A 16,611-nucleotide genomic window follows, 5' to 3' on the forward strand; every position below is an offset into this window, starting at 1 on the left:
AGAAATGCCACAGTCGGACGTCGGGGCGACATCACAGAAAGGGCTTTAAAAGAAATGCCACAGTCGGACGTCGGGGCGACATCATAGAAAGGGCTTTAAAAGAAATGCCACAGTCGGACGTCGGGGCGACATCACAGAAAGGGCTTTAAAAGAATTGCCACAGTCGGACGTCGGGGCGACATCACAGAAAGGGCTTTATTCACAAGTAAATAATACTCATAATAAATATTCAATTCATGATAATAAACAGGTTAGTCCACCCACAGGAATAACATTTAACCGGACTTAGCACTCATGGGATTCAGCGGAGTCTCTGTCATCAAACTGATACTGTTAGGACAAGATAATACGAATTTGGACATGGAATAGATGATTCAAGGAATGTATGACTCTGCAGAGTTTGTAGAAAATTTTTCCCACAGCCAACGGATTTCCGTAGTCACGAAGGACTAGTTCCGTTTACGGTTTTTCGGAAGAAACCACAGCTAACCAGTACACACCCATCCAACCTCTCGATGCTAGGAATCACCCTAGACATCGTCCAAGAAAAACTTTTGAGACGGGGAGATCACAATCTTGAATAGCATGGGATCAAATTTATATACGCGCGCTCTAAGGGGTGCCCCCCTCTCGGTCCCAACCGGAAACACCCATGCCCCCTGACCGGATGACTGGCTTTAATCCAGGGCCATGGAACCATCATCACGGCCTCTCCTTTTGGTGTGTACTAGGAAAGCGGTTTGCAACTTACTAAACCATATTCATTGCGGAAAACATGTGGTAGTACAGGGAAGGAAATGAGAGGAACTGGACCGATACGGTTTGACACTGAAGTCATATAGTCTGGCATAAGACTGGCATGCTACGACACTGCCATCTTACCCATCCTCATGCCAACACATGGCCATTCATACTCACATCCATCCACTTATGGATCATCGAACTCACTTACCTCAACATTGCATAAAATAACGTTCATCGGTATGCTCATCAACATGCCATGAAACTAACTAAATGCAAAACATGCCAAGACACTCATCATATCAAAAGTTCAAACATGCTTGCCTGGTTCAGAGTAGTCGGAGCCTAGTTCGGTGAAGCTCGCGGCTCCGTCACCTCCTTCGGTATCTACGGTATAAAGAAAATATATGCGCTATCATAAATACCTAGGGGTGCACAAAAAGCATTCCAAATATTTTTCAAATAAATCTGATAAAAAACTAGACAAAATTTTAAAGAGAACAGAAAAAGAATCAATCAAAAATACCTTTCTATTTAAAAGTTATAAGGGTTTTAATCCAGGGACTCATCTGTAATGAAACAGAAAGTTTCCAGGGGCTAGTTTATAAAAACAGAAAACGCTTCGGCAGAAACTACGCCAGCCCAAAGGGAAAGCGCATTTGGCAGAAGGCATTTTCAGAAAACGCTTCGTTTAGAAAGGACAGAGAGGCTGACAGCGGGTCCCACTTGTCATGTTTAAACTTTCAAATGGGAGGGACGAGGCTCGTCGGCGCCCGAGGGCTGCGGTGGTCGCCGGCGGCGATCCACGGCAAGGTAAGGGGATCGGAGGTTACCAACGTGCTCACCGTGTCCTTCCGCAATGGTGGGTGGTGGTGTTGGTCGCCGGGGAGCACCACGTCGACGGCGGTCTCAACTCCGGCGGACGGTGGTTCGGGCGTGGATGGAGCTCGTCGGAGAGGACTGCAAAGGCCAAATTGATGAGGGGGTTAGAGTACTGGGTGTGAGAGAGGGCTACGGACGAGGTTTGGGCGCCGGAGATGGCCTCACCGGAGTGAATCAAGCTGGAGGCCGAGGCGGAGCAAGGCGGCCGGAGTTGGGGAAGGAGACCTCCTCGAGGTCCTCCTGGTGGCTCGGCAGGGTCCTGGGGAGGTGCAGTGAAGGTGCGTGCTCGAGGGCGAGCTCGGGTTCCTTTTTATAGGCGATTCGAGGTGGTGGCCGAGAACGGGGTTCTCCGGCGAAGCTTACGGCGGCGCAGGGCATTGGTCGGGGAGGATTAGGGGTCGAGCGCCGTCGTGGGGGTTCAATGGGTCCGTTTAGGTGCTAAACTGGCCGGGGTTTGGGTGTTTGGGTCGAGCTCGACGGAACGGGGGGTGGCGCGGCCCGTCGGCGGCAGGGAGCACGTTCCGTGCTTGCCGGGCCACGGTGATGGTGCCACGGGCGTGCGCTGGCATGCATGAGGCCACGCAGAGAGCCAGGGGGCTTTGGGCGGCGCTGAACGGCGTTCTGTCGTGGTGTGCCTTCTGTCGGCCGCCACGGGAGGTCCCGACGCCGCAGAAGACGCCGGCGAGGGCGGGCCAGCGCGCCACCGACGCCAGGAAGGCTCCACGCACGCGTGTGAAGCTCCGGACAAGAGGGAGGGGCTGCGAGCATCGAGCCAAGCGCACTGTGAGCTTGTGACTGAACTCTGAAGAAAACGACACTGTAAAACTGAATTTTACTGAACTTTACTGAAAATGCAAAGAACAGTGCAGCTCAGGTGTTCGACAGAATGCTTTTGGCATCTAGGGATTTTTCCTTGAGCTGAAATTTGGTGGAGTGGCTTCTCATTGCTCTAGTAGGCTTCATGATTTTTGGTGGAATTTTTGGAGGAGTGTAGATATGAATTTCATCAAATTTGTCAAATCTGGTCCAAACTTGCAGTGAGTGAAATTTTAAATATTTGAAAAGAAGAAGAGTGGATCAAGATGGTTCTAGGTTGTGGGTACTAAGGACAATCTAGGGAAGTTGGTTTGGGATAAAAACTCAAAGGCAAAGTGGTACTTGCTTTGAAAATCACTTAGGCTCAAAATAATTGGCAGAAATGTTTTGGGAGATAAAATAATTGAAATAAAATCCAAAACTTGTTTGGACTTGTTGAGACAGAGGATTTAAATTGCTCAAAGGTGGAGGGAGGGGTTTTGAGAAGATTTACTATAGGAGACATGGTAAAACCATGGGTGGTTTCAAAAAGAAAGAAGTCCCAAAACTCCTAGGGTTTCTTTTTTTTTAAATGAAAATAAATAAGTTTGAGAGGGTAACAACCAGAAGGAAAAGCTTCCAAAAATTCAACACCAAATTTGAAAGGGAAAAGAAAATCCTTGCCAAAAGAAAGGAAGTTTTTAAGAGGAAGGATTTCTGGAAAAGAAATTTTAAATGCCCTCTTTTAAAATCCAACAAAGTTTTTGATGAAAATCAAATTAAAATTTTGGAGTGTCACAACACCTACCCCCTTAGGAAAAATCTCTTCCCCGAGATTTCAGCTGATCCTTAAATAAGTATGGATGTTTTGTCCGAAGAAAATCCTCTCTTTCCCAAGTTGCTTCGCTTTCGGTGTGGTTGCTCCACTGAACTCTGAAAAACTTGATGGTCTTCTGTCGGGTTCTCCTTTCAGACTCCTCTAATATTCTTACGGGTCGTTCCCGATAAGTGAGGTCTGGCTGCACGTCAATGTTTTCATGGGATACTTGTTTCTCTGGGTTGCTTACGCACTTCCTCAATTGCGAGACATGGAACACGTCGTGGACATCGGATAATTCCTCGGGTAAGTCTAGCTGGTAGGCTACCGTGCCTCTTCGTGCCCTTATACAGAAAGGTCCGATGAATCTTGGTGCTAGCTTCCCTTTAATCTTGAATCGTTGCAATCCTCTCACTGGGGATACTCTCAGGTATACGAACTCACCGGGTTCGAAGCTGACCCTACGATGTTTCTGATCATAATAACTCTTCTGTCGACTTTGAGCGGTCTTAAGTCGGTCTCTGATTAGCTTGACCTTTTCCTCGGCTTCTCTGAGGATGTCTAGTCCGAAGATGCGGCTGTCTCCGGTCTCTGACCAATTTAACGGGGTACGACATCTTCGTCCGTATAAAGCCTCAAATGGTGCCATTTGTAGGCTGGCCTGGTAGCTATTGTTGTACGCGAACTCGGCGTATGGCAGGCTTTCTTCCCAACTGGGTCCATATGTGAGGAAACATGCTCTCAGCTTGTCTTCTTAAACCTGGTTTATGCATTCTGTTTGTCCATCAGTCTGTGGGTGGTATGCGGTACTGAAGGCTAGTTGGGTTCCCAGAGCCTGTTGTAAATGCTCCCAAAATCTTGAGACGAACTGAGTGCCTCTGTCGGATATTATAGTCTTTGGGACACCGTGCAGACAAACTATGCGGGAAAGATAAATCCTGGCAAGCCTCTGAGTGGTGTGGGTCGTCTTTATTGGAATAAAGTGTGCCACTTTGGTTAACCTGTCAGTGATGACCCATATGGCATCATTCCCGTGTCGCGACCGAGGTAGTCCGACAATGAAATCCATCCCTATTTCATCCCATTTCCACTCAGGTATTTTGTTCGGTTGCAGCAGTCCGGCTGGTCTCTGATGCTCAGCTTTTATGCGTTGACATGAGTCGCAACATGCAATGAAGGTGGCTATGTCCCTCTTCATACCGTGCCACCAAAATCTTTCCTGAATATCTTTATACATTTTGGTTCCTCCAGGGTGGATCGAGTATGGAGTGGTGTGTGCTTCAGCTAGGATTTGCTGTCTGAGGTCCTCTATGTTTGGCACGCAGAGTCTGTCCCTGTACCATAATATTCCATCATCGCCTATGACAAATTCCGAGGCCTTGCCCATACTCACCTTTCTTTTAATTCCTTCAATGCTGGGGTGACCAGGCTGAGCTTCTTTAATTTTCTCCACAAGGTCGGGCTTTATTTCCAAGTTTCATATGGTGCCTCCCGCGATCATTAACAAGTTGAGTTTGGCAAATTCTTGCTGGAATTCAGGTCTCAAACTTTGCAGACTGTTTTTGTCGGAGCTGGGGTTTCGACTAAGAGCATCGGCCACTACATTTGCTTTCCCTGGATGATAGTGGATACCGACATCATAATCCTTTACCAATTCCAACCAGCGTCGTTGCCGTAAGTTTAGTTCTGGCTGTGTGAAAATATATTTGAGACTTTTATGGTCCGTGTATATTTCACATCGATTCCCAAGTAAGAAATGCCTCCATTCCTTAAGTGCATGAATGACTGCTGCCATTTCTAAGTCATGAGTGGGATAATTTTCCTCATGCTTGCGGAGTTGTCGTGAAGCGTATGCGACAACCTTGCCTTCTTGCATCAACACGCACCCGAGACCTTTTCGGGATGCGTCACAATAGACCTCAAAGTTTTTGTGTATGTCTGGCACAATTAATACCGGTGCTTTGGTTAATTTCCGTTTTAACTCTTGGAAACTTTTTTCGCAGGCTTCTGTCCATTCAAACTTCTTGTCCTTCTTGAGCAACTGCGTCATTGGCTTGGCTAGAGTGGAGAATCCTTCAATAAATCTACGGTAATATCCTGCCATTCCCAAGAAACTTCGTATGTCCGTTACGCTGGCTGGGGCCTTCCAGTCAAGTATGGCCCTAACTTTCTCCGGGTCCACTGCGATACCGTCTTGCGTCAGCACGTGACCTAGAAAGCCTACTTGTCTTAGCCAAAATTCGCACTTGCTGAACTTGGCATGCAATTGATGTTTCCTGAGTTCTCCTAGCACAATCCTGAGATGTTCCGCGTGCTCTTCTGGTGTTTTGGAGTATATCAGAATATCATTGATAAATACCACAACAAACTTATCCATAAACTTCATAAATACTTTGTTCATGAGGTGAACATAATATGCGGGGGCGTTTGTTAATCCAAAAGGCATAACTGTGAACTCATATAGTCCATACCTGGAGGTGAAGGCTGTTTTGGGGATATCTTCTGTTCGCACTTTTAATTGATGGTATCCTGACCTTAAGTCAATCTTTGAGAATACCTTGGCCTGAGCGAGCTGATCAAATAAATCATTTATTCGTGGCATCGGGTATTTGTTCTTGACTGTGACCATGTTAAGTGCTCGGTTGTCTATGCACAATCTTAGTGTTCCATCCTTCTTTTTGGCAAATAAAATTGGTGATCACCAAGGTGAGGAGCTGGCTCGAATGTATCCTTTGTCTAGCAATTCCTTTATTTGTTTCTTCAACTCAACTAATTCGGATGGTGCCATTCGGTACGGTTTCTTGTATATGGGGGTGGTTCCTGGTGCGAGCTCAATGCTGAATTCTATCTCTCGGTCTGGTGGCATGCTTGGTAGCTCTTCAGGGAATACATCTGGAAATTCACATACCACTGGAACCTTGCTTAACTCAGAAACGTCCACCTTATTCAATCTCGGCTGCCGGGGTATTTTTCCTTCCTTGGATGTTACTCTTATTGTCTTCCCTTGGTGGTGTGTGAGAATTACGGTCCTGTTGAAACAGTCGATAAACCCCTTGTTGGTGGTTAGCCAATCCATCCCTAGGATGACATCCAGTCCTTTATTTTCCAATACAATAAGATTTGCGTGAAACTCCAAACTTTCGAACTCAATGACCACGTTCTGACAGTAATTCTGAGTAACTTGCTGAATCCCAGGGGACTTGATGATTGTGGATTTCTCCAAAGGAAGCATCGAAAAATTATTTTGCAAAGCAAAACTTTTCGAAATGAAAGAGTGAGAAGCTCCAGAATGAAACAAAACCATTGCAGGTATTGTGTTGACAGGAAACGTACCAAGTACGATATCCGGAGCATTTTGTGCCTCCTCTTTGGTTACGTGGTTCAGATGACCCTTCCTGTGGTTATTGTTGGGATTGAAATTGTTTCGCTTGGGCGCTGAATTATTGCCGCCGTTGTTCGGCTTTGGGGTTGAGTTCCTAGGCTTGGGACACTGTTTGGCGTAGTGCCCTTCTTCTCCACAAGCGTAGCAAGTAACGCCTGGGCGATATGTGAACTCTTTGTCCCTTGCATGAAAATTCTTGATTGGGCGTGAGACATTGGATGAGGATTTGTGTGTCCCACTCTTTTGAAAATCTGTCTTGTTTCGGTGATTGCGAGCATGGTTAGTCTGGTCCCTTTTTCGCTTACGTAAATCCTCCAAGCTACGTCTCTCATTTTCCAGAGTAATAGCTTTGTCCACCAGTGTCTTAAAATCTGGAAAAGTGTGAACGACCAGTTGGCATTTAAGCGCGGGCGCCAGACCGTCAAGGAATTTCTCCATCTTCTTGCTTTCAGTCATACGTTCTTCATTGGCATAGCGGGACAATAGAGTAAATTGACCGTTGTATTCTGACACTGTCATGTTCCTTATTTTGAGGTCATCGAACTCTCTCTTCTTAATTTTCATAATACTCTTGGGAATGTGTGCACCACGGAAACCTTCCTTGAAATCATCCCAGGTTATATCATTTTCGTTGGGGTGCATGTGCTTAAAATTCTCCCACCATGATGCGGCTGCTCCTGTGAGATAGTGCGGAGCATATAGTACTTTCTCGAGATCTGAACATTTTGCAATAATTAATTTTCTCTCCATATCTCGAAGCCAATCCTCGGCTTCAAGAGGCTTGTCAGTATGAGAAAATGTTTGGGGACGTGTCTTCTGTAGCTCAGTTAACTTGGAATGTTGCTGATACTGTCCATGGTGATTTCCCATGTTGATGACTTGGTTCATCATTTCCCGATGTTGTTGCTGACTCTGCTCATAAAGGAGGCACATTTGTGAAAGTGCCGATTCACTGCCCTGTTGGCTTGACTGTCCCTGAGTGAACTCGTTGCTGGGTTGTGTATCATAATTTTCCTCTGGTGGAGTTGGCATGGAGCGAGTCCAAGGACGAGACATTTTTCACTCTGGGATATATTTTGTAAAACCCATAAGAAAAGCGGAAAGAGTCGCAAAAACAATTCCATAAATGCATAAAGCTGGCAAATAAAATTAAACAACCAAGCTTACTTAAGAAAAACAAATCGACTTGCGCACGGAGAAGGACCGCTCATTACATATCTTACACGCGGGCGGTAATTATACAATACATCACTCAGGATATGCGTACATAATCCTGACATGTTATTTAGGCTAGTGCACTTCTCCAGATCCTACATGATGCGCAAACAGGCTACTTCTCACAACCTATGTACATATAAACATATCATACAAAGCGGTACATTACATGGCGGCTAAGCGTACTCAGGCGGAGATGTTGACGACCTCCTTTGCCCTGCCGAGGGCGAGGCGTAGCGAGGTTGGGGACTCGACTTCCTCCTCGCTAATAGGCTCCATACGTGTAGTGTTGCGCAGGGTGGACAGAGCGGTTGCCAGGGGCGGAACAACACGTACAGGAGTGGGCGCGAAGGGTGGTGCAGTGCGTGCTGGAGTGGGCGCAATGACTTGGTTGAATTCTTCGGTAGAAGGCAGGCGACGAGTAGGCGTATAAGATGCTGAGGACGAGACCAAAGTCAGTGGCGGTGCGGTGGGTAGGAGCTCCCTCCTGTTGGCAGCACAGCCATGAACTGAGTCCATGCGGGTAGCTACGAAGTCGTCCACCAGGTTGTCGAAGGCTGCCTCCAGGGCCCGGAGATACTCAATAAGCATCTCAAAAGCCTCATCTCATTCTCCTCTGGGGCAGGAGAATGCGTAGTGACAGGTGTAAGGCACATGGCATGGAAGATAGCGGTAGCGACGAGTCTTCATCGCGGGAAGGACATCCCTGAGGCGAGCTATCGCCTCACGGGCTGCCATCTACATAGCATGCCTCTCCGTAGGCATGGCTCTTCCCACGAACCGGAAGCGGCGTAACTCACCAGGCCCTCCCTTGAACTGCACCGCGGCCTGGTGCATGGTCAGACTGTTGTTGACTCGGTGCTGGCAAAGTGTGAAGACTAGGCGCACAGATGGCCCCATCGCGACCTGAACGATGAAGGAAAGAAGCTTGACGAACCCATCGGGCACGTTGGCGAAGGTCTGAGACTTGCAGCTGTTGTCAGCCATCTACAAAAGTAGGCAAAAATTCTGCATGGTGAGATCATAAATTTATGCTGACTGACAGAAAATGACTATAATCAAGAAAATATGAAAAGGCTCAATCATGCTAATAACCAATTAGCGATCGCACCTAGTGGCTTCCTACAGTCAGCCTGGCTCTGATACCAAGCTTGTCACGACCGGTTTTCCAATAAAAATATTTATTGAGAAACCAATCTTTTGAGTCCAGTATGAGAGAAATCCTCCTCACTGGTAGACAAATTCTTGATACAATAAGCCAGTAGCATAGGATATATTACAGGGTTGAGCTAGGGCTGCTCAACAAATTATTACAAGCGCGCCAATAATTATACATAATGGCGGATATAACACAATGGTGTGGTGGCATACTACTGACTCGAGGATAAAGTGATGGTGGAATAACACAGTGGGGAGTGTGATAACACGACTCTCAAACTGGCATCTCATCGAGCGTAGAGGTGAGGCTCGATCAATTTATTCGGGTTGCGGAAGCAGATATAATACAGTGACCAAATCCAGGGTCGCACGAGACTGACTGGGATTCCTCTAGGCGTCGGACTCGCTATCGAACTCTTCATCCATGAGATCGCCTTCGTCAGCATCTGGCCAAATCAACAAGCCAGTGAGTACTTTGAAAGTACTCGCAAGACAGTTCAGACATAAGATATAACAAATGCATGCATGAATGCGCCATGATTAATTCACCAATGTACATTTAAAGTATTAGCAGGCAAGGTAAGCAAAGAGGGAATCGGCGGTAGTCCACCTGAAATCCTGACAGAAATATAAATGGAAACCGATCGGGTGTCTGAAGCGACGCCTCGAAAGGTGAACAAATAAATAAAGGAGAAAAGCATGCCACAGTCGGGCGTCTTAGCGACACCACATAAAGGGCTTTAAAAGAAATGCCACAGTCGGACGTCGGGGCGACATCACAGAAAGGGCTTTAAAAGAAATGCCACAGTCGGACGTCGAGGCGACATCACAGAAAGGGCTTTAAAAGAAATGCCACAGTCGGACGTCGGGGCGACATCACAGAAAGGCTTTAAAAGAAATGCCACAGTCGGACGTCGGGGCGACATCACAGAAAGGGCTTTAAAAGAAATGCCACAGTCGGACGTCGGGGCGACATCACAGAAAGGGCTTTAAAAGAATTGCCATAGTCGGACGTCGGGGCGACATCACAGAAAGGGCTTTATTCACAAGTAAATAATACTCATAATAAATATTCAATTCATGATAATAAACAGGTTAGTCCACCCACAGGAATAACATTTAACCGGACTTAGCACTCATGGGATTCACCGGAGTCTCTGTCATCAAACTGATACTGTTAGGACAAGATAATACGAATTTGGACATGGAATAGATGATTCAAGGAATGTATGACTCTGCAGAGTTTGTAGAAATTTTTTCCCACAGCCAACGGATTTCCGTAGTCAGGAAGGACTAGTTCCGTTTACAGTTTTTCGGAAGAAAACACAGCTAACCAGTACACACCCATCCAACCTCTCGATGCTAGGAATCACCCTAGACATTGTCCAAGAAAAACTTTTGAGACGGGGATATCACAATCTCGAATAGCATGGGATCAAATTTATATACGCGCGCTCTAAGGGGTGCCCCCCTCTCGGTCCCAACCGGAAACACCCATGCCCCTGACCGGATGACTGGCTTTAATCCAGGGCCATGGAACCATCATCACGGCCTCTCCTTTTGGTGTGTACCAGGAAAGCGGTTTGCAACTTACTAAACCATATTCCTTGCGGAAAACATGTGGTAGTACAGGGAAAGAAATGAGAGGAACTGGACCGATACGGTTTGACACTGAAGTCATATAGTCTGGCATAAGACTGGCGTGCTACGACACTGCCATCTTACCCATCCTCATGCCAACACATGGCCATTCATACTCACATCCATCCACTTATGGATCATCGAACTCACTTACCTCAACATTGCATAAAATAACGTTCATCGGTATGCTCATCAACATGCCATGAAACTAACTAAATGCAAAACATGCCAAGACACTCATCATATCAAAAGTTCAAACATGCTTGCCTGGTTCAGAGTAGTCGGAGCCTAGCTCGGTGAAGTTCGCGGCTCCGTCACCTCCTTCGGTATCTACGGTATAAAGAAAATATATGCGCTATTGTAAATACCAAGGGGTGCACAAAAAGCATTCCAAATATTTTTCAAATAAATCTGATAAAAAACTAGACAAAATTCTAAAGAGAACAGAAAAAGAATCAATCAAAAATACCTTTCTGTTTAAAAGTTATAAGGGTTTTAATCCAGGGACTCATCTGTAATGAAACAGAAAGTTTCCAGGGGCTAGTTTATAAAAACAGAAAACGCTTCAGCAGAAACTACGCCAGCCCAAAGGGAAAGCACATTTGGCAGAAGGCGTTTTCAGAAAATGCTTCGTTTAGAAAGGACAGAGAGGCTGACAGCGGGTCCCACTTGTCATGTTTAAACTTTCAAATGGGAGGGACGAGGCTCGTCGGCGCCCGAGGGCTGCGGTGGTCGCCAGCGGCGATCCACGGCAAGGTAAGGGGATCGGAGGTTACCAACGTGCTCACCGTGTCCTTCCGCAACGGTGGGTGGTTGTGTTGGTCGCCGGGGAGCACCATGTCGACGGCGGTCTCAACTCCGGCGGACGGTGGTTCGGGCGTGGATGGAGCTCGTCGGAGAGGACTGCAAAGGCCAAATTGATGAGGGGGTTAGAGTACTGGGTGTGAGAGAGGGCTACGGACGAGGTTTGGGCGCCGGAGATGGCCTCACCGGAGTGAATCAAGCTGGAGGCCGAGGCGGAGCAAGGCGGCCGGAGTTGGGGAAGGAGACCTCCTCGAGGTCCTCCTGGTGGCTCGGCAGGGTCCTGGGGAGGTGCAGTGAAGGTGCGTGCTCGAGGGCGAGCTCGGGTTCCTTTTTATAGGCGATTCGAGGCGGTGGCCGAGAACGGGGTTCTCCGGCGAAGCTTACGGCGGCGCAGGGCATTGGTCGGGGAGGATTAGGGGTCGAGCGCCGTCGTGGGGGTTCAATGGGTCCGTTTAGGTGCTAAACTGGCCGGGGTTTGGGTGTTTGGGTCGAGCTCGACGGAACGGGGGGTGGCGCGGCCCGTCGGCGGCAGGGAGCACGTTCCGTGCTTGCCGGGCCACGGTGATGGTGCCACGGGCGTGCGCTGGCATGCATGAGGCCACGCGGAGAGCCAGGGGGCTTTGGGCGGCGCTGAACGGCGTTCTGTCGTGGTGTGCCTTCTGTCGGCCGCCACGGGAGGTCCCGACGCCGCAGAAGACGCCGGCGAGGGCGGGCCAGCGCGCCACCGACGCCAGGAAGGCTCCACGCGCGCGTGTGAAGCTCCGGACAAGAGGGAGGGGCTGCGAGCATCGAGCCAAGCGCAATGTGAGCTTGTGACTGAACTCTGAAGAAAACGACACTGTAAAACTGAATTTTACTGAACTTTACTGAAAATGCAAAGAACAGTGCAGCTCAGGTGTTCGACAGAATGCTTTTGGCATCTAGGGATTTTTCCTTGAGCTGAAATTTGGTGGAGTGGCTTCTCATTGCTCTAGTAGGCTTCATGATTTTTGGTGGAATTTTTGGACGAGTGTAGATATGAATTTCATAAAATTTGTCAAATCTGGTCCAAACTTGCAGTGAGTGAAATTTTAAATATTTGAAAAGAAGAAGAGTGGATCAAGATGGTTCTAGGTTGTGGGTACTAAGGACAATCCAGGGAAGTTGGTTTGGGATAAAAACTCAAAGGCAAAGTGGTACTTGCTTTGAAAATCACGTAGGCTCAAAATAATTGGCAGAAATGTTTTGGGAGATAAAATAATTGAAATAAAATCCAAAACTTGTTTGGACTTGTTGAGACAGAGGATTTAAATTGCTCAAAGGTGGAGGGAGGGGTTTTGAGAAGATTTACTATAGGAGACATGGTAAAACCATGGGTGGTTTCAAAAAGAAAGAAGTCCCAAAACTCGTAGGGTTTCTTTTTTTAAAATGAAAATAAATAAGTTTGAGAGGGTAACAACCAGAAGGAAAAGCTTCCAAAAATTCAACACCAAATTTGAAAGGGAAAAGAAAATCCTTGCCAAAAGAAGGGAAGTTTTTAAGAGGAAGGATTTCTGGAAAAGAAATTTTAAATGCCCTCTTTTAAAATCCAACAAAGTTTTTGATGAAAACCAAATTAAAATTTTGGAGTATCACAAAAGACGAGAAGTTGAGAGCACCCGCTGACGGGTCGCAGTGGAGAAAAATCGAGAGAAAGTACTGGGATGAGTTTGCAAGTGAGCCAAGGAACGTATGGTTTGCTTTAAGCGTGGATCGCATTAATCCTTTCGGGGAGCAGAGCAGCAAGCACAGCACCTGGCCCGTGACTCTATGTATGTATAACCTTCCTCCTTGGATGTGCATGAAGCGGAAGTTCATTATGATGCCAGTTCTCATCCAAGGCCCTAAGCAACCCGGCAACGACATTGATGTGTACCTAAGGCCATTAGTTGAAGAACTTTTACAGCTATGGAATGGAAACGGTGTACGTACGTGGGATGAGCACAAACAGGAGGAATTTTACCTAAAGGCGTTGCTGTTCATGACCATCAACGATTGGCCCGCTCTCAGTAACCTTTCAGGACAGACAAACAAGGGATACCACGCATGCACGCACTGTTTACTTGACACCGATAGTATATACCTAGCAAGCTGCAGGAAGAATGTGTACCTGGGCCATCATCAATTTCTTCCGACCAACCATCAATGTCGAAAGAAAGGCAATCATTTCAAAGGCGAGGCAGATCACGGGAAGAAGCCCGCCATGCGTACCGGTGATCATGTACTTGCTATGGTCAATGATTTACACGTAATCTTTGGAAAGGGTCCCGGCGGACTAGCTGTTCCGAGTGATGCTGGGGGACACGCACCCATGTGGAAGAAGAAATCTATATTTTGGGACCTATCCTACTGGAAAGACCTAGAGGTCCGCTCTTCGATCGACGTGATGCACGTGATGAAGAACCTTTGCGTGAACCTGCTAGGCTTCTTGGGCGTGTATGGGAAGACAAAAGATACAGCTGAGGCACGGGAGGACCTGCAACGTTTGCACGAAAAAGACGGCATGCCTCCAAAGCAGTATGAAGGTCCTGCCAGCTATGCTCTTACCAAAGAAGAGAAGGAAATCTTCTTTGAATGCCTGCTTAGTATGAAGGTCCCGAGTGGCTTCTCGTCGGATATAAAAGGAATAATAAATATGGCAGAGAAAAATTTTCAGAACCTAAAGTCTCATGACTGCCACGTGATTATGACGCAACTGCTTTCGGTTGCATTGAGGGGGCTTCTACCGGAAAACGTCCGATTAGACATTGTGAAGCTATGTGCATTCCTCAATGCAATCTCTCAGAAGGTGATCGATCCAGAAATCATACCAAGGCTAAGGAGTGATGTGGTGCAATGTCTTGTCAGTTTTGAGCTGGTGTTCCCACCATCCTTCTTCAATATCATGACACACATCCTAGTTCATCTAGTTGACGAGATTGTCATTCTGGGCCCCGTATTTCTACACAATATGTACCCCTTTGAGAGGTTCATGGGAGTCCTAAAGAAATATGTCCGTAACTGCGCTAGGCCAGAAGGAAGCATCTCCATGGGCCATCAAACAGAGGATGTCATCGGGTTTTGTGTTGACTTCATTCCTGGCCTTAAGAAGATAGGTCTCCCTCAATCGCGGTATGTGGGGAGACTGACTGGAAAGGGCACGCTTGGAAGGGACTCAATAATATGCAGGGACGGATATTCTTTGTCTCAAGCACGCTACACAGTTCTACAGAACTCTACCTTGGTGACCCCGTATGTCGATGAACACAAGAACAGTCTGCGCTCCAAACACCCGAAGCAGTGCGACGACTGGATTACATGTGAACACATCAGGACTTTCAGCAGTTGGTTGGAAGCACGTCTCAGAGGTGACAACACTGTTTGTGATGAGCTGTACTTGTTGTCCAGGGGACCATCTTCGACTGTTATGATTTGGAAAGGATACGAGATAAATCGGAATACATTTTACACGATTGACCAAGATCAAAAGAGCACCAACCAAAACAGCAGTGTCCGCTTTGATGCAACAACCGAGAGGGGAAAGGACACATATTATGGTTACATAGTGGACATATGGGAACTTGACTACGGACATGATTTTAAGGTCCCTTTGTTTAAGTGCAAATGGGTCAATCTGTCAGGAGGCGGGGTACAGGTAGACCCACAGTACGGAATGACAACAGTGGGTCTGAAAAATCTTGGATACACTGACGAACTGTTCGTCCTAGCCAATGATGTGGCACAGGTTATCTATGTGAAGGACATGTCTACCAGACCGAGAAAGAGAAAAGATAAGGAAGCGAATACATCATACGATGAGCCAAAGCGCCACATAGTTCTTTCAGGAAAAAGGGACATCATGGGAGTGGAGGACAAGACAGACATGTCTGAAGATTATGAAAAGTTTCATGAAATTCCTCCCTTCAAAGTCAAGGCTGACCCCAGCATCCTGATAAACGATGAAGATTATCCATGGTTACGGCGCAATAAGCAAATGACACAAGCGAAGAAAAAGTGAAGACTTTCTCCCGCAACTATTATGATGATACCATGCCAACTTTGTAACTGACGAGTATGATACCATTGTCCGTTTTGTATATGCACATGCTATGTGTGGGTCAATTTATGATACCATGCCAACTTTTAACTTTTTCAGAGTTCATTTGAAATGCTTTAATGTCTTATGGTTCGGCCCTCGTAATAATTAAAAATAGCAACAATAAGTATTTTGTTGTAAGTAGAAACAAAATAAAATAAATAAAGCAAGAAAGAAAACAAAAAAACAAAAAAAGTGTTTTCAAATTTGAAAAGTAATGGCAGTAACAGAAAGTTTATAATTTTCCTAAAACTAAAAGCAAAAAGAACTAAAAAATTAAGCAAAAAACAAAAGAAAATAAATAATGCAGAAAACGAAACGAAAAAACAACAATAAGTATTTTGTTGTAAGTAGAAAGAAAATAAAATAAATAAAGCAAGAAAGAAAACAAAAAAAAACAAAAAAATGTTTTCAAATTTGAAAAGTAATGGCACTAACAGAAATTTTATAATTTTCCTAAAACTAAAAGCAAAAAGAATTAAAAAATAAAGCAAAAAGCAAAAGAAAATAAATAATGCAGAAAACAAAACAAAAAAATAAAAATAGCAACAATAAGTAAGGAAAACAAAAAAAAATGCCTCCTACTCGGCCCCCACGGTTTGAATACGACATGAAACCCTACTATGGGCCAGGATTCAGGCCCGTAGTAGGCCCAGAAGGCCCATCAGGCAAAGCAGTAGCAAGTAGGCCCGTAAGCCTGCAGTGGAGAGGAGCTCGAGAGGGGTGCGACAGTGGGGCTTATAAACCACTACGCGCCCCTCTCAACTAGCAAGGTGGGACTAAACTTTGGCCGCGACGCGGGCAGCACAGGGGCCTTTGGTCCCGGTTGGTGGCTCCAACCGGGACTAAAGGGGGTGCATTGGTACCGGTTCGTGGCACCAACTGGTACCAATGCCCACCCTTTAGTCCCAGTTGGTGCCTCCAACTGGGACCAAAGGCCGCCGCTTCCCGCCCTTTGGGCTGCTGAAAAGAGGCCTTTGGTACCGGTTGGTGGCACCAACCGGGACTAAAGGTGGCATTAGTCCCGGTTGGTTTCACGAACCGGGACCAATTCTCTTCATATATAACTAGCACTTAGCAGTT

The sequence above is a fragment of the Triticum dicoccoides genome, chromosome 6B (assembly GCF_002162155.2).
Source record: "Triticum dicoccoides isolate Atlit2015 ecotype Zavitan chromosome 6B, WEW_v2.0, whole genome shotgun sequence".
Taxonomy (NCBI): domain Eukaryota; kingdom Viridiplantae; phylum Streptophyta; class Magnoliopsida; order Poales; family Poaceae; genus Triticum; species Triticum dicoccoides.